Below are 20,907 nucleotides of genomic sequence, written 5' to 3'. Positions count from 1 at the left end.
GGGCCAGGAAATATCAGACCTCTGGGTGAAGATACATTCTATGAATCATTATCCTACAGAGTTAATTTGGTCTTGATCGAAGGTTGTTGATCTAAATGCATTAACTGTATGTTCAGATATTCTTTCTGTGAATAAAAGACTAGTTCAGCTCTTAAGGTTTATTATAAAACTCTTCTTTTACTCATTTTTATTATGTGGTATTAATTATGAGTTTTTTATTATGAATCACTATGCAGATAACAATTCTTTTTGAATTTTTTTATGTTGAATTTTTGTGGGTATATAGTAAGTATATATTTTTATGGGGTACATGAGATACTTTGAAACAGTTATGCAATGTGTAAGAATCACAAAATGGAGAATGAGGTATCCATCCCCTCAAGCATTTATCCTTTGTATAATAAACAATCCAAATTATATTAATTATTTTTAAAAATACAATTGAATTGTTTTTGGATATAGTCTCCCTGTTGTGCTAGCAAATACTAGGTCTTACTCATTCTTTCTAACTATTTTTTTGTACTCATTAACCATCCCCACATCCCTGCCCGACTACCCTACCCAGCCTCTGATAACCATCCTTCTACTCTCTATCTCCATGAGTTCAATTGTTTTAATTTTTAGCTCCCACAAATAAGTGAGAACATGTGTGTTTGTCTTTCTGTGCCTGGCTTATTTAACTTAACATAATGACCTTCAGTTCCATCCATGTTGTTGCAGATGATAGGATCTCATTCTTTTTTATGGCTGAATAGTACTCCATTGTGTATATGTACCACATTTTCTTTATCCATTAGTCTGCTGACGGACACTTAGGTTGTTTCCGTATCTTGGCTATTGTGAATACGGCTGCAGTATGCATGGGATTATAGATAGCTCTTTAGTATCTGATTTTCCTTTCTTTTTGTTATATACCTAGGAGTGAGATTTCTAGATCATATGGTAGCTCTATTTTTAGTTTTTTGAGGAACCTCCAAACTCTTCTCCATAGTAGTTGTTTTAATTAACATTCCCACCAACAATGTACAAGGGTTCCCTTTTCTCCACATCCCCGCCAACATTTGTTATTGCCTGTCTTTTTGATAACAGCCATTTTAACTGGAGTGAGATGATATCTCATTGTAGTTCTGATTCGCATTTCTCTGGTGATCATTGATGTTGATCACCTTGTCATATGCCTGCTTGCCCTTTGTTTGTCTTCTTTGAGAAATGTCTATTCAGATCTTTTCCCATTTTTAAACTGGATTGTTAGATTTTTTTTTCCTATGGAGTTGTTTGAGCCCCTTATATGTTCTGGTTCTTAAACCTTTGTCAGATGGGTAATCTTCAAATATTTTCTCCCATTCTGTGGGTTGTGTCCACTTTGTTGATTGTTTTATTTGCTGTGTAGAAGCTTTTTAACTTGATGTGATCCCATTTGTCCATTTTTACTTTGCCTGTGCTCGTGGGGTATTAATCAAGAAATATTTGCCCAGAGCAATGTCCTGGAAAGTTTCCCCAACGTTTTCTTGTAGCAGTTTCTTAGTTGAGGTCTTAGACTTAAGGCTTTAATCCATTTTGATTTGATTTTTGTATATAGTAAGAGAGAGGGGTCTAGTTTTACTCTTCCGCATATGGATATCCAGTTTTCCCAGCATCATTTATTGAAGAGATTGTCCTTTCCCCAATGTATGATCTTGGCACCATTGTCAAAAATGAGTTCACTGTAGATCTATCGATTTATCTCTGGGATCTCTACTCTGTTCCATTGGTCTATGTGTCTGTTTTTATACCAGTACTATGCTGTTTTGGTTCCTATTATCTCTGTAGTATAATTTGAAGTCAGATAATGTGATTCCTCCAGTTTTGTTCTTTTTGGTCAGGATAGCTTGGGCTATTCTGGGTCTTTTGTGGTTCCTTATAAAGTTTAGGGGTTTTTTATTTCTGTGAAAAATGTCATTGATATTTTGATAGGGATTGCATTGAATCTGTAGATCGCTTTGGGTGGTATGGACATTGCAACAGTATTGATCCTTCCAATCCATGAACATGGAATATCTTTCAATTTTTTATAGTCCTCTTCAATTTCTTCCATCAATGTTTTATGGTTTTTATTATAGAGATCTCTCACTTCTTTGGTTAAGTTGATTACTTGGTATTTCATTTTATTTGTAGCTGTTGTAAATGGGACTACTTTCTTGATTTTTTTGATTGTTCGCTGTTGGCTTATAGAAATGCTACTGATATTTGTATGTTAATTTTGTATCCTGCAACTTTACTGAATTTGTTTATCAGTTCTAATAGTTTTTTGGTGGAGTCTTTAGGTTTTTCCAAATGTAAGATCATGTCATCTGGGAACAAAGATAATTTGACTTTTTCGTTTCCAATTTGGATGCCCTTTATTTCTTTTTTTTTTTTTTTTTTTTTTTTTTTTTTTTTTTTTTTTTTGCCTGATCACTCTAGCTAGGACTACTAGTACTATGTTGAATAACAGTGGCGAAAGTCAGCTTCCTTGTCTTTTTCCAGATATTACAGGAAAAGCCTTCAGTTTTTCCCCATTCAGTATGATACTAGCTGTGGGTCTGTCATACATGGCTTTCATTGTGTTGAGGTGTGTTTCTTCTATACTCCTTTTTTTTAGGATTTTTGTCATGAAGAGATGTTAAATTTTATCACATGCTTGTTTGGCATTAATTAAAATGATCATATGGTTTTGTTCTTCATTCTGTTGATATGATGTATTACATTGATTGATTTGCATGTGTTAAGCCATCCTTGCATCCCTGGGATAAATCCCACTTGGTCATGATGAATGATCTTTTAATGTGTTGTTGAAATCACTATGCTAATATTTTGTTGAGAATTTTTGCATCAGTGTTCATCAGGCCCTGTAGTTTTCTTTTTCTCTTTTTGATGTGTTTTTGTCTGGTTTTGGTATCAGGTTAATACTGGCCTGATAGAATGAGTTTGGAAGTATTCTATCCTCCACTATCTTTCAGAATAGTTCGAGTAAGATTGGTCTTAATTCTTTAAGTGTTGGTAGACAACATCAGTGAAGTCATTAGGTCTCAGGCTTTTCTTTGCTGGGAGACATTTTATTATGGCTTTGATCTTGTTAACTTGTTGTTGGTCTGTTCAGGTTTTGGATTTTTTCATGGTTCAATCTGGGTAGGTTGTATGTGTCTAGGAATTTAGCCATTTCTTCTAAATTTTCTTATTTATTGATATGTAATTGCTCATGGTAGCCACTAATGATCCTTTGAATTTTGCAGTATCAGTTCTAATGTCTTCTTTTCCATCTCTGATTTAATTTATTGGGGTGTTCTCTCTTGTTTTCTTAGTCTGGCAAGAGGTTTGTCGATTTTATTTATGTTTTCAAAAAACCAACTTTTTGGTTCATTGATCGTTTGTATCGTATTTCTTCTACTAATTTTGGGTTTGTTTTGCTCTTGATTTTCTAGCTAAGATGTATTGTTAGGTTGTTTACTTGAAGTTTTTCTTCTTTTTTGATGTAGGCATTTGTAGCTATAAATGTCCCTCTTAGTGTTGCTTTCACTGTATCTCATAGGTTTTGGTATGTTGTGCTTCCATTATCATTTGTTTTAAGAAAATTTTCAATTTCCTTCTTAATTTCTTTATTGACCCACTTGTCATTCAGGAGCATATTGTTTAATTTCCGTGTATTTATACATTTTCCAAAATTTCTCTGGTTATTGATTTCTAATTTCATTCCATTTTGGTCAGAAAAGGTGCTTGATGTCATTTCAGTTTTTGAGTGTTTTAAGACTTCTGTAGGGCCGAACATATGGTCTATTTTTGATAATAATACATGTGCTGAAGAGAAGAATGTGTATTCTGCAGCCATTGAATGGAATGTTCTGTATCTATTGCCCTATAGTGTAGATTAAATTGGATGGTTCTTTGTTGTTTTTCTGTCTGGAAGATCTGTCCAGTGTTTAAAGTGGGATGTTGAAGTCTCAAGCTATTATTGTATTGAGGTCTATATCTCTATATGGCTTTAATAATACTTGTTTTATATATCTGAGTGCTCCAGTGTTTAGTACATATATGTTTAAAATTGTTATATCCCTCTGGGCATGGTAGCAAGCACCTGTAATCCCAGCTACTTGGGAGGCTGAGGCGGGAGAATCACTTGAACCTGGAAGGTGGTGGTTGTAGTGAGCCAAGATTGTGCCACTGCACTCCAGCCTGGGCGACAGAGTGAGACTCCACCTCAAAAAAAGAAAAAAACATTGTTATATCCCCTTGCTGAATTGACCCCTCTATAAATTAAATAATGACATTCTTTGCCTGTTCTTACAGTTTTTGCCTTGAAATCTATTTTGTCTGATATAAGTATAGCGCTACTGCTGTTTTTGGCATTCCATTGGCATGGAACATCTAACTCCATCCCTTTATTTTCAGTCTGTGTATCTTTACAGGTGAAATGTGCTTCTTGTAGGTAGGCAGCAGATCAATGGCTCTTGTTTTTTCATCCATTCAGCCTTTCTATGCCTTTTGATTGGAGAGTTTCGTCCATTTACATTAAGTGTTACTATTGATAAGTAGGGACTTTCTCCTGCCATTTTGTTACTTGTTTTCTGTTTGTTTTGCAGTCTTCTCTTTCTTCTTTCTTTCCTTCCTGTTTTCCTTTTAGTGCAGGTGATTTTTTTTTTGGTGGTATGACTTAATTTCTTGCTTTTTATTTTTTGTGTATCCATTGTATGGTTTTTGATTTGAGATTACCATGAGGCTTGCACGTACTATCTTATATCCCATTATATTAAACTGATGACAACTTAACACATTGTGTAAACAAACACACAAAAAGAAAACTAATGAAAACTCTACACTTTTATTTTGTCCTCTCACTTATTAACTTTTTGTTTCTCTTTATGTTTTATTGTACTATCCTGGCTTGAAAGTTGTTGTATTTATTATTTTTTGATTGGTTCATCATTTAGACTTTCTACTTAAGATTAGTTTTGACACCACAATCACAGTGTTATAATATTCCATGGCTTTCTGTATACTTACTATTACCAGTGAGTTTTGTACCTTCAGATGATTTATTCTTGCTTATTAATATCCTTTTATTTCAGACTGAAGAGCTCCCTTTAGCATTTCTTATAGGACAGGTCTGGTGTTAATAAAATCCCTCAGCTTTTGTTCGTCTGGGAAGACCTTTATTTCTCCTTAATGCTTGAAGGATATTTTCACTGGATATACTATTCTAGGGTAAAAGTTTTGTTCCTTCAGCACTTTAAATATGTCATGCCACTCTCTCCTGGCCTGTAAGGTTTCCACTGAAAAGCCTGTTGCCAGACTTATTAGAACCCCATTGCGTGTTATTTGTTTCTTTTCTCTTTTTGCTTTTATGGTATTTACCCTTGACCTTTGGGAGTTTGACTATTAAATTCCTTGAGGTAGTCCTCTTTGCACTAAGTATGCTTGGTGTTATATAACCTTCTTGCACTTGAATGTTAATATCTTTATCTAGGTTTGGGAAGTTCTCTGATATCCCTTTGAATAATTTTTCTACCCCTATCTCTTTCTCTACCTCCTCTTTAAGACTAATAACTCTTAGATTTGCCCCTTTGGGGTTATTTTCTAAATCTTGTAGGCATGCTTCATTATTTTTTATTCTTTTTTCTTTTGTCTCCTCTAACTGTATTTTCAAATACACTGTTTTCAGGCTCACCAATTCTTTCTTCTGGTTGATCAATTCTGCTGCCAAGAGACTCTGATACATTCTTCAGTATGTCAATTGTATTTTTTAAATCTAGAATTTCTGCTTGATTTTAAAAATTAATCTCTTTGTTAAATTTATCTGATAGAATTCTGAATTCCTTTTCAGTATTGTCTTGAATTTGTTTGAGTTTCCTCAAAACGGCTATTTTGAATTCTCTGTCATGTATCTCTGTCACTCCAGGATTGGTCCCTGGTGCCTGATGTAGTTCATTTGGTGAAGTCATGTTTTCCTGTAGATGTCCTTTGGTGTCTGGGCATTGAAGAATTATATATTTATTGTAGTCTTCACAATATGGGCTTTACAATCTATGCCTGTCCTTCTTAGGAAAGCTTTCCAAGTATTCAAAGGGACTTGGGCCCCAAGCCCAGTAACACTGTACTGCATGCACACTCATAGAGATATCACCTTGGTGGTCTTAGATAAGATCCAGAAGCATTCTCCGGATTACCAGGAAGAGACTCTTGTTCTCTTCCTTTACTTTCTCCCAAACAAACAGCATCTCTCTGCCTCTGTCTCTGTCTCTGTCCCTGTCTCTCTCTCTCTCTGTCTCTGTCTCTCTCTCTCTGCTGAGCCACCTGGAGCTGGGATTGGGGTGATGCAAGCACCCCTATGGCCACCAACACTGGAACTGCCCTGGGTCAGACCTGAAGCCAGAATAGCACTGAGTTTCACCCAAGACCCACTGCAACCACTATCTGGTTACTGCCTATGTTCACTCAAGGCCCTAGGGCTACAGTCAGCAAGAGTTGAAGCCATCCAGGCTTATGTCCTTCCCTTCAGGCTTGTGTCCTTCCCTTCAGGGAGGCAAGTTCTTTCAGGCCTTGGGCATGTCCAGAGATACTTTCTGAGAGCCAGGGATTTAAGTCAAAAACCTTAGAAATCTACCTGGTATTCTATTACCCTGTGGCTAAGCTGCCACTGAAATCATACAACAAAATCCTTCCCCCTCTTCCCTCCCCTTTCCACAGGCAGAGGAGCTCTCCCCATGGCCATCATCATCAGCAGTCCATAGAGAGTTCTGCCAGGCTACCATTGCTGATCACTTAATGCCTAGGGGCTCTTTAGCCAGCTTGTGAATGCTGCCAAACCTGGGATTCACCCTTCAGGGTAGTAGGCTCCCACCTCTGGCCCAGGGAAGGTGCAGAAATGCTGCCCAAAAGCCTAGGCCTGAACTCAGGGACCCCTGAAGCCCACTAGGTACTCTATCCACTGTGCTGAGCTGTTACCCGAAGCTAGCATGTCTCAAAGTCTCATCCAAGGCCCATGGCATACTACCTGGATATCACTTTTGGTTATTCAGGGCCCAAGAGCTCTTTAGTTAGCAGATAATTAATCCTGCCAGGACTTGGTCTTTCTCTTCAAGGCAGCGGGTTCCCTTCTGGCCCAGGGTGTGTCTAGAAATGTCACCCAGGAGCTAGGACCTGGCATGGGGGCTTCACGACTCTGCCCAGTGCCCTATCTGTGACTGAGCTTGTATCCAAGATGCAAGACAAAGTACAAAGTCCTCTTGACTGGTCTCTCTTCTCTCCTCAAGCAGAAGGAAGGAGTCGCTTTCGTTGCTACAAGCTGTGCTGCTTGGGGTTGAGGGAGGGGTAGTGCAGGTACTTCCCCAGCTGCCCCATCTGGTGTGTCACTAGGTCACACACTGCCCCAGTCCACTGGCTCTAACCCCAGAACACCATCAGACTTGCCTAAGAATCTGAGTCCTTCCTAGACTGCCTTTCAAGTTCACTTAGGACCCCACAGCACCTTAGCCCATGGTGGTGAGACAGCTGAAACTCAGGCTCCGGCCACTGGAATAGGCACTTCCCCTCTGGCTAGGGCTGGTCCAAATACTGCCTCTGTGGGTGTCAACTGAGTTCAACACGGTTTCATTTCCCACTGTGACAGGGAAGCACTGAGTTCAATGAAAAGTCCCCCAGTTGCTGTGCTCTCCCTCCCTGAAGTGCACAGATTCTCTCTCCGTACCATGCAGCCACTGCCTGGGAATGGGGAAGGGGTGGTGTTGGTGATTTAAGACTGTCTTTTCTGCCTTCTTCAGTGCCTCTTTCAGTGATATGAAATTAAAAACAGGTACTGTGATGGCTCACCCAATTTTTAGTTCTTACGAAGGTGCTTTTTTGTTTGCAGATAAATTGTTTAAATTTAGTTTTCCTGTGGTAGTGGGAGTGGGGGGATGATCAATGTAGCCTTCTATTCTGCCATCTTGCTCTGCCCTTCTTGCTAAGCACTCTTCTACTGGAATAATAGTGTCTTTTTAGACTGAATCTGACAGTTTACTCTTATATTTTGACCCATCCAAAATATGCCCAGTGGATTCAAATTCATGTAGTTCTATCTGTTCCATGTGTTTTAAATTATACACACACACCGCACAGGCGTACACACACATGCATAACCTGAATACACTTTATTTTCCTGACCCAAAGTAACTGCCAGAGGGGAAGACCCATTTCTGCACATGTTTGTATCCCACTTGGTGCTTGGTAAACACTTTTTGGCTGAAGTATAAAGATTTATAAAAGCTTCTTCTACTCTGAATAGGCCTATTTCCATAGTCTTACAAACTCACTCATTTAATCAACATTTACTGAGCCTTGCTATGTTGATTACCGTAGGCACCAGGAATCAGAGACAACTAAGAATAGTTTTCAGTGAGCTCACAGTTTAATAAGGCAGGCAGAAGAAATGATGTTTACAACCATGTAAAAAATGCCCAATAAAGGTGTTCTGTCTACAGAGCTATGTGAAAATTGAAGGGAAACGTCTAAGTCTGCCTGGGTCCCTGGAAAGTGTTGCATAAGATGCAGCTTTGGAATTGCGTCTTAAGAGATGAGTGCAAACTGTGTGGAAATGAGACAGAGGGGTGTTCTAGGAGTGACAAGAGTGTATATAAAGGCACAGATTTGGGAGAGTTTATCAGTCTTGTGTGGCTTGAGAACAGGATGCGCTGAGTAAGTGCTGGTAGGTGAGATGGAAAGGAGAGATTACAGCTGGATTGTGAAGGCTTTGGGGTATTGGATTTATCCCTACAGTCATTGAGAGCATGTTGGAAGGTGTTTGAATGGGGAAGTAAAATGTAAGGTTTTAGACATATAATTCTGGCTGCAGTATGGATAAGGTATTAGAGGAAGAAGGAATTGAAGCTTGAAAAACCTTGTTAGATGGTGATTGGAATAAAGTCAACGAGAGAGAATGAAGAAGCAGTTGGGATAGAGAGTAGTAAGTGGTTTTGAACAATATGTAGGAGATTTAACTGACATATTTGGCAACTGAATTGACAGGACATGAGCAAAAAAGAGGAATGTTTTATATTTTTGTCCTGGGAAGCTAATGAATGGGATGACATTAATTTTAAAATTAATTAGAAAGAAGAAGCATATTCAGAAAGTGACTTGAAAGGGAGAGAAAAATGGCTTATTTTAGACATACATGTAGTTTGAGAGTCTATAAAGGTATCAGTAAAGAATTACAGCTCAGAAAAGATCTGCATTAAAGTTAGAATTGTGTGAATCATCAACACATATGTGGTAGCTGAAACCATGGAAGATGACTACCATGATATCTAAAAGTATATTATTGACAGTAGTCCCTTTAAAAATTATTTGAAGGCTTCTAGTGAAGCAAAATCATGATAGTAGCATAGTTACTATTCCCAAATCCCTCATTAAAAAACAAAAAGCAGAGCAATTAGGAATGCAGAAGGAAAGAAAAAACAACAGAGGTAATTTTAACAAAAGTAATATAAGTAGGTGAGGCAAAACCACACAGTGCAGACACTGTTCAGAAATGGCAGAATTAGCAGCTGGGCAGCGACAAAAAAGAGGAGAGACAAGGCCAAGAGTTGTGGAACACAGATGTCAGGAATAAATAGCATGACAAGAAAATGATCCTACTCTGAGTAGAACCCTCAGCAAATAGGTCTGAGACCGATCAGCCAAATTGAGGAAAGACTCCAGAGTGTGATTGGTTCCAGAGTGTGAGTGGGTACAAGAAAGATCGTGCAGAACCACTAAAGGGCTTAAGAAGTGCCCAAGAAAAGTTGTCAGAATTATAATCCAAGTGGAGAAGGAACACAAGAGGTAAAGGAAAGAGATGTTCAGATCCTTGGGAGTTGGGGAATCCAGAGATACAAATCCCAGAATTGTGGCCAAATTGTTGCATATAATACTTCTTTTTAACACCAGAGGAGGAAGCTCTTAACAGTGAAGATAGCTATCCTGAAATATTCCCTCCTGCTTACACTCTCCTTCCCTAAAAGTACAGAAAACAATCTAATTCATTTAATAAGAACATCTGCAAGCCTCCAAAAAGATACAGTAAGATAAAAGTATCAATAGCATACCAACTTAATGAAAATTTGGCCTTTAAACAGATGAAAATATACTCAGTGTTACAAAATGAGCTAAGAGAAACAAAAATAAAACTGTAGAAACAAATCAGAAATAGAAAATTCAAGAAACGAGATGAATAAATAACAGGAGAATGTAAAATGATAGCTGACGGTTTAGAAAAGAATTTTCAAAACTAAGGGTAAATTTCTCAGAATGTAGACTAAACACTAGAAGAAACTCAAGAATGACTGGGCAGAGAAAGTGTAATAAGCAAAATAAAAGGAGGGAAATGACAAGAATCAAAGAGAAATAAAAAAAGATTCAAGTGCAAATAATATATATAAAAGACAAGGAAATAAAATTCAATGAACATAGAGTCCCAGGAAAAGAAAACCACCAAAAATCATAACAGAACAAAACTATAAATGACTCAAATTGCCATATTGAAAGGGCACTCTATATACCTGAGAAAACTGACCCAGAATGGTCAATATCAAGACATACTCAGCTGGGCGCAGTGGCTCACACCCATAATCCCAACACTTTGGGAGGCCAAGGTGGGTGGATCACTTGAGGCCAGGAGTTCAAGACCAGCCTGGCCAACATGGTGAAACCCTGTCTGTACTAAAAAAAATACAAAAATTAGCCGGGCTTAGTGGCACACTCCTGTAATCTCAGTTACTCTGGAGGCTGAGGCAGGAGAATCACTTGAACCCAGAAGGCAGAGTTTGCAATGAGCTGAGATTGTGCCAACAGAGCAAGAATCCATCTCAAGAAAAGGACATATTCTACTAAAAGATAAAAATATATTTGTGCATCTATGCAAAAGGATCAAGTCACTTATTAGGGAAAGAAAATCAAACTGACGCTAGACTTCTCAACAATACCACTTCATACTAGAAAACAGTGGAGCAACATATTTAAGATACTGAAGGAAAGAAAGTGTGAGCCAAAGATTTTATATCCTGCCAAACTGACTTTCAAGTTTAAAGGCCACAGGCAAATAGTTTTGAAGATGCAAGAACTCAATGTATATTGTTCCCTTGAGCAATTCCTGAGGAATCCACCAGATGTCTATAGAAGAAACCATGAGAAGCTTTGGCATAAAGTTGCTGCTTTGTGAATGATAATTAATGGCACTGATTATGACATCTCCTCTCTCTGTGAGTTGTGGACATTCTCTGATGGCGTGCTCACTTTAACTTAGCAGACACACAGTCACGGAAGACTTTGCTCCAGAAAAAATGGTTTACAAACCATCCTTCCATTCAGGATGGGGAGAAAAAGTCAAATATGTATCATTAGAAATGTCTTGTGAGTAGCAATTGGCAGTTATTTAACCACTTTTATATGAACAAAAGTAACTCACATAGCAGTTTAATAAAAAGCTGACATTCATTTTTATTATGTGAGAAACTGCTAGAGGATGTTTTGACTTGTTAAAACAGTGATAATGTGGTAATGGTAATTTAAAAATATTTATTCAAAAGCTTACAAAAAGCTTTTGTCTATACTGAAAAATAATAATAATTAGGGCTTTCTGTTAAAAGATGTCACTAAAGGCATTTTTTTAAAATTCCATTTTCCTCCTTTGAAACCCAACAAAAAACCCACTAAAAGAATGAAAGAGAAGGAACACTGTGTCTTCAGTGAACAATGAAATGGCCACAATCCCAAACTATAAATTATGAAACACACCTGCCAAAGACCATAAAATCTGGACCAGAATGAGGGGGAAGGCTGAGAGCTGACAAATATTTCCTCAGGTGCCGAGCAGGATATAGATTTCCCTAGGAGTAAATGTGGCAGTCCTGAAAGGCCTATTCTAGTTCTTTGATGACAGAGACTAGATCCTGGATCACGAAGTACCTCGGAAAAAAAACTGAGGATGTCCCTTGCAGAACCATGATGGGAGACAGAGCTGAGGGAGAAGGCATATTTTTATGCCTCCTTGCCAAGGAAGGCTGCCAGAGATGAAGTGGTATGAAGGAAGGGGGCGGGGGAGGGGCAGCAATTGCTGGATTATTATACAGTAAGCCAGTTATTTAAGAGGCTCTTTTATTTGTCTCATCAACTATTCAAATTCCAAAATCTGAAGGGAGATGTGGGTAGAGGAAATAAGAGATTTGGTGACAGAATGTTGAAGACAACAAATGGATGTAAAGTTTCCTAGCGCGTTTCTCCCACCTGTGTTACTCACAAACAGCCAGCTGTATTCAAAGCACCAGCATAATATCTCTGCACCAAAACTAGGGGGAAAAATCAAAAGGGAGGGAGGAAGTCATGGGATGGGGAATGGAGCATAAAGCAAGAGTCACATGGATAACATAACAAAGATTTTCCCCAGAGAAAAGTTGAGACAGATAGGTTCTATACTTCCAAGGAAGTTATAGTCTTGATGTCTAGGGAAAAAGTGGCTTTAAAGTGAGGTTTGAGTTCAAAAAAGAGACTATAAGACAACAGAAGGAGATGGAAAGACAACTGGAACAGTCAGGAAAAAAGAGAAAAATTTTTAAATGGCAGATAGAAAAATAGCAAACACAAAACTTACATTACAAGCAACAACTTAAGAAAATAAAGGAAATGACTGGAAATAAAGAGAGATGGAATACAGACTGGAATAAGTCATATAAAATTATATGGAAAAGAACAAAGATGTAAAATTGGTTTTTAGTGGCCATAAGGGATATGGAAGACAGACAAAGGAGATCAAACATAAGCACAATTGGTATTTGTTGAGAAGAACAAAACACATGGAACAGAAAAGTATTCAGAGACAAAATAAGGGGAATTAATTCCCTTTAATAAAATCTTTTATCTGCAAGTCATAATAGCACAGCATGCGCCACTAAGCCTGTGTAAGATGCTGAACCTCATGGATAAAGCAAAACCCCCTTTGAACAGAAAGTCAAGCAAATAAACTAAAAATTCTCATCTTCATAGGAGCATTCAATGCAAGAGGACAATGGAGCAGGATCTACACAATTCTAAAGAAAAGCAAGCATGACTCAAGGATTTCCTCTTCATCCTGTGTTCTTCATGTAGAGAGACAACAGAGAGGCAGTCAGAGAATACTGTCTGATAAGCCCTTGAAAAAGCTGTAGGGCCAAGATGAGATACAGAGATGACTCAAAACAGAGAATCCAGGAATGCATAGATCCTGGTAAAAAAGGTGGGAGATGAGTAATGAATTCATTTGTGTAGGATTAAGACGAATCAACTAACAATTATATTATAGAACATAACATAAATATCAGAAATCTTGACATTATCTAAATAATAAAATGAAAACTAATTAAAATTTGGAGAGATGAGGTAGATGATATAGTTTGGCTGTGTCCCCACCCAAATCTCATCTTGAATTGTAGCTCCCATAATTCCCATGTGTTGTGGGAGGGACCCGGTTGGAGATAATTGAATCATGGGGGCAGTTTCCCTCATACTGTTCTCGTGGTGGTAAATGAGTCTCACGAGATCTGATGATTTTATAAGGGGTTTCCCTTTTCGCTTGGCTCTCATTCTCTCTTGCCTGCTGCCATTTAAGACATCCCTTTGCCGTTCCTTCATCTTCTGCCATGATTGTGAGGCTTCCCCAGCCACGTGGAACTGAGTCTATTAAACCTCTTTCCTTTATAACTTACCCAGTCTTGGGTATGTCTTTATTAACAACATGAGATTGGACTAATACAGTAGAGGAAATGTAAGTGTGCTTATTTCCTCATCCTTCTTAGTAGCAAGTCAATAAATATTCTCCTAAGTCAAATTGTCATTAAAAATAACTATCCAAATCTCTTGTTGGTTTATTTAATCTTCTTTATTAACTTTAGAGTGTTCTTTTGGGAATTAATCATGGTTTAAAAAATATCAAACATTCAATAACTCTAATTTTACTTTAATGTCTTTTTTTCTAATATACCTAATAAAATTGCATTAAATTTTTAAGTTGAAATTGCATGTATACACACTGATTATCACTATTGATGTTACTTTATATATGGCAGTTTGGGTGATTTTTTTAAAACTTTCCTTTTTATACATTTGTATTTCTTGGATACTTGGTAATGAGTATTGTAAAATCAAAATCAGCCATGGCTGGCAAGATGGCCAAATAGAAACAGCTCTGGTCTGCAGCTCCCAGTGAGATCAACACAGAAGGTGGATGATTTCTGTATGTCCAACAGAGGTACTGGCTCATCTCATTGAGACTGGTTAGACAGTGGGTGCAGCCCATGGAGGGCCAGCTGAAGCAGGGTGGGGCATCTCCTTACCTGGGAAGTGCAAGAGGTCAGGGAACTCCCTCACCTAGCCAAGGGAAGCCATGAAGGACTGTGCTGTGAGGAATGGTGCACTCCAGCCCAGGTACTACACTTTTCCCATGGTCTTTACAACCCACAAACCAGGAGATTCCCTCGGGTGCCTACACCACCAGGGCCCGTGGGTTTCAAGCACAAAACTGGACAGCCATTTGGGCAGACATCAAGCTAGCTGCAGGAGGTTTTTTTCATACCTCAGTGGTGCCTGGAACACCAGTGAGACAGAACTGTTCACTCCCCTGGAAAGGGGGCTGAAGCCAGGGACCCAAGTGGTCTAGCTCAGCAGATCCCACCCCCACAGAGCCCAGCAAGCTAAGATCCACTGGCTTGAAATTCTCACTGCCAGCACAGCAGTGCGAAGTTGACCTGGGATACTCCAGCTCGGTGGGGGGAGGGGCGTCCACCATTACTGAGGCTTGAGTAGGCGGCTTTCCCTCACAGTGTAAACAAAGCCTCTGGGAAGTTCAAACTGGGCGGAGCCCACCACAGCTTGGCAAAGCCACTGTAGCCAGACTGCTTCTCTAGATTCCTCCCTTCTGGGCAGGGCATCTCTGAAAGAAAGGCAGCAGCCCAGGCTTATAGATAAAACTCCCATCTCCCTGGGACAGAGCACCTGGGGGAAGGGGCAGGTGTGGGCGCAGCTTCAGCAGACTTAAATGTTCCTGCCTGCTGGCTCTGAAGAGAGCAGCAGATCTCCCAGCACAGTGCTCAAGCTCTGCTAAGGGATAGACTGCCTCCTCAAGTGGGTCCCTGACCCCTGCGCCTCCTGATGGGGAGACACCTCTCAGTAGGGGCCGACAGACACTTCCTACAGGAGAGTTCTGGCTGGCATCTGGCAGGTGCCCCTCTGGGACGAAGCTTCCAGAGGAAGGAACAGGCAGCAATCTTTGCTGTTCTACAGCATCTGCTGGTGATACTCAGGCAAACCAGGCCTGGAGTGGATATCCAGCAAACTCCAGCAAACTCCAGCAGACCTGCAGCAGAGGAGCCTGACTATTAGAAGGAAAATTAACAAACAGAAAGGAATAACATCGACATTAACAAAAAGGGTGTCCACACAGAAACCCCAGAAACCCCACCTGAAGGTCATCAAAAGACCATCAAAGACCAGAGGTAGATAAATTCATGAAGATGTGGAAAAACCAGCACAAAAAGGCTGAAAATTCCAAAAACCAGAACGCCTCTTCACCTGCAAAGGGTCACAACTTCTTGCCAACAAGGGAACAAAACTGGACAGAGAATGAATTGAACGAGTTGACAGAAGTAGGCTTCAGAAGGTCAGTAATAACAAACTCCTCCAAGTTAAAGGAGCATGTTCTAACCCAATGCAAGGAAGCTAAGAACCTTGAAAAAGGGTTAGAGGAATTGCTAACTAGAATAACCAGTTTAGAGAAGAACAAAAATGACCTAATGGAGCTGAAAAAAACAGCACGAGAACTTCATGAAGCATACACAAGTATCAATAGCCAAATTGCTCAAGCAGAACAAGGATATCAGAGATTGAAGATGAACTTAATGAAATAAGCGTGAAGACAAGATTAGAGAAAAAAGAATGAAAAGGAACAAACAAAGCCTCCAAGAAATATAGGACTATGTGAAAAGACCAAACCTACGTTTGTTTGGTGTACCTGAAAGTGAGGGGAGAATGGAACCAAGTTGGAAAACACTCTTCAGGATATTATCAAGGATAACTTCTCCAACATAGCAAGAAAGGCCAACATTCAAATTCAGGAAATACAGAGAATACCACAAAGATACTCCTCTAGAAGAACAGCCCCAAGACACATAATCATCAGATTCACCATGGTTGAAATAAAGGAAAAAATGTTAAGGGCAGCCAGAGAGAAAGATTGGGTTACCCACAAAGGGAAGCCCATCAGACTAACAGTGGATCTCTCTGCAGAAACCCTACAAGCTGGAAGAGAATGGGGCCAATATTCAACATTCTTAAAGAAAAGAACTTTCAACCCAGAATTTCATATCCAGCCAACCTAAGCTTCATAAGCAAAGGAGAAATAAAATCCTTTACAGACAAGCAAATATTGAGAGATTTTTGTCACCACCAGGCCTGCCTTACAAGAGCTCCTGAAGGAAGCACTAAACATGGAAAGGAACAACTGGTACCAGCCACTGCAAAAACATACCAAATTGTAAAGACTGTCAACACTATGAAGAAACTGCATCAACTAACAGTCAAAATAACCAGCTAGCACCATCATGACAGGATTAAATTCACACATAACAATATTAACCTTAAATGTAAATGGGCTAAATGCCCCAATTAAAAGACACAGACTGGCAAATTGGATCAAGAGTTAAGACCCATAGGTGTGCTGTATTCAGGAGACCCATCTCACGTGCAAAGACACACATAAGCTCAAAACAAAGGGATGGAGGAATATTTACCAAGCAAATGGAAAGCAAAAAAAAAAAGAGCAGGGGTTGCAATCCTAGTCTCTGATAAAACAGACTTTAAACCAACAAAGATCAAAAGAGACAAAGAATGGTATTACATAATGGTAAAGAGATCAATGCAACAAGAAGAGCTGACTGTCCTAAATATACATGCACCCAATACAGGAGCACCCAGATTCATAAAGCAAGTTCTTAGAGACCTACAAAGAGACTTGGACTCCCACACAATAATAGTGGGAGACTTTAACACCCTACTGTCAACATTAGACAGATCAACAGACAGAAAATTAACAAGGATATTCAGGACTTGAACTCAGCTCTGGACCAAGTGGACCTAATAGACATCTACAGAACTCTTCACCCCAAATCAACAGAATATACATTCTTCTCAGCACCATATCGCACTTATTCTGAAATTGACCACATACTTGGAAGTAAAACACTCCTCAGCAAATACAAAAGAGTGGAAATTTTAACAAACAGTCTCTCAGACCACAGTGCAATCAAATTAGAACTCATGATTAAGACACTCACTCAAAACTGCACAACTACATGGAAACTGAAGAACCTGCTCCTGAATGACTACTGGGTAAATAACAAAATTAAGGCAGAAATAAATACGTTATTTGAAACCAATAAGAACAAAGACACAATGTACCAGAATCTCTGGGACACAGCTAAAGCAGTGTTTAGAGAGAAATTTATAGCACTAAATGGCCATAGGAGAAAGCAGAAAAGATCTAAAATTGACACCCTAACATCACAATTAAAAGAACTAGAGAAGTAAATGCAAACAAATTGAAAAGCTAGCAGAAGACAAGAAATAACTAAGATCAGAGCAGAACTGAGAGAGATAGAGACACGAAAAACTCTTCAAAAATATCAGTGAATCCCGGAGCTGGTTTTTTGAAAAGATTCGCAAAATAGATAGACAGCTAGCCAGACTAATAAAGAAGAAAAGAGAGAACAATCAAATAGACACAATAAAAAATGATAAAATCACCATTGATCCCACAGAAATACAAACTGTCATCAGAGAATACTATAAACATCTTTACGCAAATAAACTAGAAAATTTAGAAGAAATGGATAAATTCCTGGACACATACACCCTCCCAAGACTAAACCAGGAAGAAGTCAAATTCCTGAATAGACCAATAACAAGTTCTGAAATTGAGACAGTAATTAATAGCCTACCAACACAAAAAGCCCAGGATCAGACAGATTCACAGCTGAATTCCACCAGAGGTACAAAGAGGAGCTGGTACCATTCCTTCTGAAACTATTCCAAACAAAAGAAAAAGAGGGACTTCTCCCTAACTCATTTTATGAGGCCAGCATCATCCTGATACCAAAACCTGGCAGAAACACAACAAAAAAAGAAAATTTCAGCCCAATATCCCTGATGAACATCGATGCGAAAATCTTCAATAAAATACTGACAAACTGAATCCAGCAGCACATCAAAAAGATTATCCACCACGATCAAGTCGGCTTCCTCCCTGGGATGCAAGGCTGGTTCAACATATGCAAATCAATAAACATAATCCATCACATAAACAGAACCAATGACAAAAACCACATAATTATCTCAGTAGATGCAGAAAAGGCCTTTGATAAAATTCAACACCCCTTCATGCTAAAAACTCCAATAAACTAGGTATTGATGAAATGTATCTCAAAATAATAAGAGCTATTTATGACAAACCCACAGCCAATATACTAAATGGGCAAAAGCTGGAAGCATTCCCTTTGAAAACCGGCACAGGACAAGGATGCCATCTCTCACCACTCTTATTTAACATAGTATTGGAAATTCTGGCCAGGGCAACCAGGCAAGAGAAAGTAATAAATGGTATTCAAATAGGAAGAGAGGAAGTCAAATTGTCTCTGTTTGCAGATGACATAATTATATATTTAGAAAACCCCATCGTCTCAGCCCAAAATCTCCTTATGCTGATAAGCAACTTCAGCAAAGTCTCAGGATACAAAACCAATGTGCAAAAATCACAAGCATTCCTATACACCAATAATAGACAGAGAGCCAAATCATGAGTGAACTCCCATTCACAATTGCTACAAAGGGAATAAAGTACCTAGGAATACAACTTACAAACCACTGCTCAAGGAAATAAGAGAGGACACAAACAAATGGAAAAACATTCCATGTTCATGGATAGGAAGAATCAAGATTGTGAAAATGGCCATATTGCCCAAAGTAATTTAAAGATTCAATGGTATCTCCATCAAGCTACCTTTGAATTTCTTCACAGAATTGAAAAAAACTACTTTAAATTTCATATGGAACCAAAAAAGAGCCTGTATAGCCAAGAAAATCCTAAGCAAAAAGAACAAAGCTGGAGGCATCATGCTACCTGACTTCAAACTATACTACAAGGCTACAGTAACCAAAACAGTATGGTACTGGTACCAAAACAGATATATAGACCAATGGAACAGAACAGAGGCCTCAGAAATCATGCCACACATCTACAACCATCTGATCTTTGACAAACATGACAGAAACAAGCAATGGGAAAAGGATTCGCTATTTAATAAATAGTATTGGGAAAACTGGCTATCCATATGCAGAAAACTGAAACTGGACCCCTTCTTACACCTTATACAAAAATTAACTCAAGATGTATTAAAGACTTAAACATAAGACCTAAAACCATAAAAGCCCTATAAGAAAAATTAGGCAGTGCCATTCAGGACATAGGCATGGGCAAAGACTTCATGACTAAAATACCAAAAACAATGGCAACAAAAGCCAAAATTGACAAATGGGATCTAATTAAACTGAAGAGCTTCTGCACAGCAAAAGAAACTATCATCAGACTAACAGGCAACCTACAGAATGGGAGAAAAATTTTGCAATCTATCCATCTGTCAAAGGGCTAATATCCAGAATCTACAAGGAACTGAAACAAATTTACAAGAAAAAACCCCATCAAAAAGTGGGCGAAGGATATGAACAGATACTTCTCAAAAGGAGACATTTATGCGGCCAACAAACATATGAAAAAAAGCTCATTAGAGAAATGCAAATCAAAACCACAATGAGATACCATCTCACACCAGTTAGAATGGCGATCATTAAAAAGCCAGGAAACAACAGATGCTGGAGAGGATATGGAGAAATAAATAGGAATGCTTTTACACTGTTGGTGGGAGTGTAAATTAGTTCAACCATTGTGGAAGACAGTGTGGCAATTCCTCAAGGATCTAGAACCAGAAATACCATTTGATCCAGCAATCCCATAACTGGGTATATACCCAAAGGATTGGAAATCATTCTACTATGACACATGCACATGTATGTTTATTGCAGCACTGTTCACAATAGCAAAGACTTGGAACCAGCCCAAATGCCCATCAATAATAGACTGGATAAAGAAAATGTGGAACAGCATGGAGTACTATGCAGCCATAAAAAAGGATGAGTTCATGTCCTTTGTCGGGACATGGATGAAACTGGAGACCATCATTCTCAGCAAACTAACACAGGAACAGAAAACCAAACACTGCACGTTCTCGCTGTTAAGTGGGAGTTGAACAATGAGAACACATGGACACAGGAAGGGGAACATCACACACTGGGGCCTGTCAGGGGGTGGGGGGCTAGGGGAGGGATAGCATTAGAAGAAATACCTAATGTAGATGGCGGGTTGATGGGTGCAGCAAAACACCATGGCACATGTGGACCTATATAACAAACCTGCACATTCTACACATGTATCCCAGAACTTAAAGTATAATAATTTAAAAAAGGCCAGCCGTGGTTTCTCACGCCTGTAATCCCAGCACTTTGGGAGGCCGAGGCAGGTGGATCATGAGGTCAGGAGTTTGAGACCAGCCTGGCCAAGATGATAAAACCCCGTCTCTACTAAAAATACAAAAAGTAGCCGGGTGCAGTGGTGGGCGCCTGTAATCCCAGCTGCTTGGGAGGCTGAGGCAGGAGAATCGCTTGAATCTGAGAGGCAGAGGTTGCAGTGAGCTGAGATCATGCCACTGCACTCTAGCCTGGGTGACAGAGCAAGAATCCATCTCAAAAAACAAACAAACAAACAATGGACATGCCCATAGGCAGATGAATGGATAAAGAAAATAT

At 39.0% G+C, this 20,907-nt stretch overlaps 1 protein-coding gene across 8 annotated transcripts in view; it reads left to right on the top strand.

Annotated features, from left to right (window-relative positions):
- Positions 1 to 20,907, top strand: part of ADAMTSL3 (ADAMTS like 3) — a 388,590-nt gene that overhangs the window by 293,609 nt on the left and 74,074 nt on the right. The window lies entirely within an intron of this gene.

The sequence above is a fragment of the Pongo abelii genome, chromosome 16 (genome assembly GCF_028885655.2).
Source record: "Pongo abelii isolate AG06213 chromosome 16, NHGRI_mPonAbe1-v2.0_pri, whole genome shotgun sequence".
NCBI lineage: Eukaryota > Metazoa > Chordata > Mammalia > Primates > Hominidae > Pongo > Pongo abelii.
This window is presented reverse-complemented; position numbering and strand designations above follow the sequence as displayed.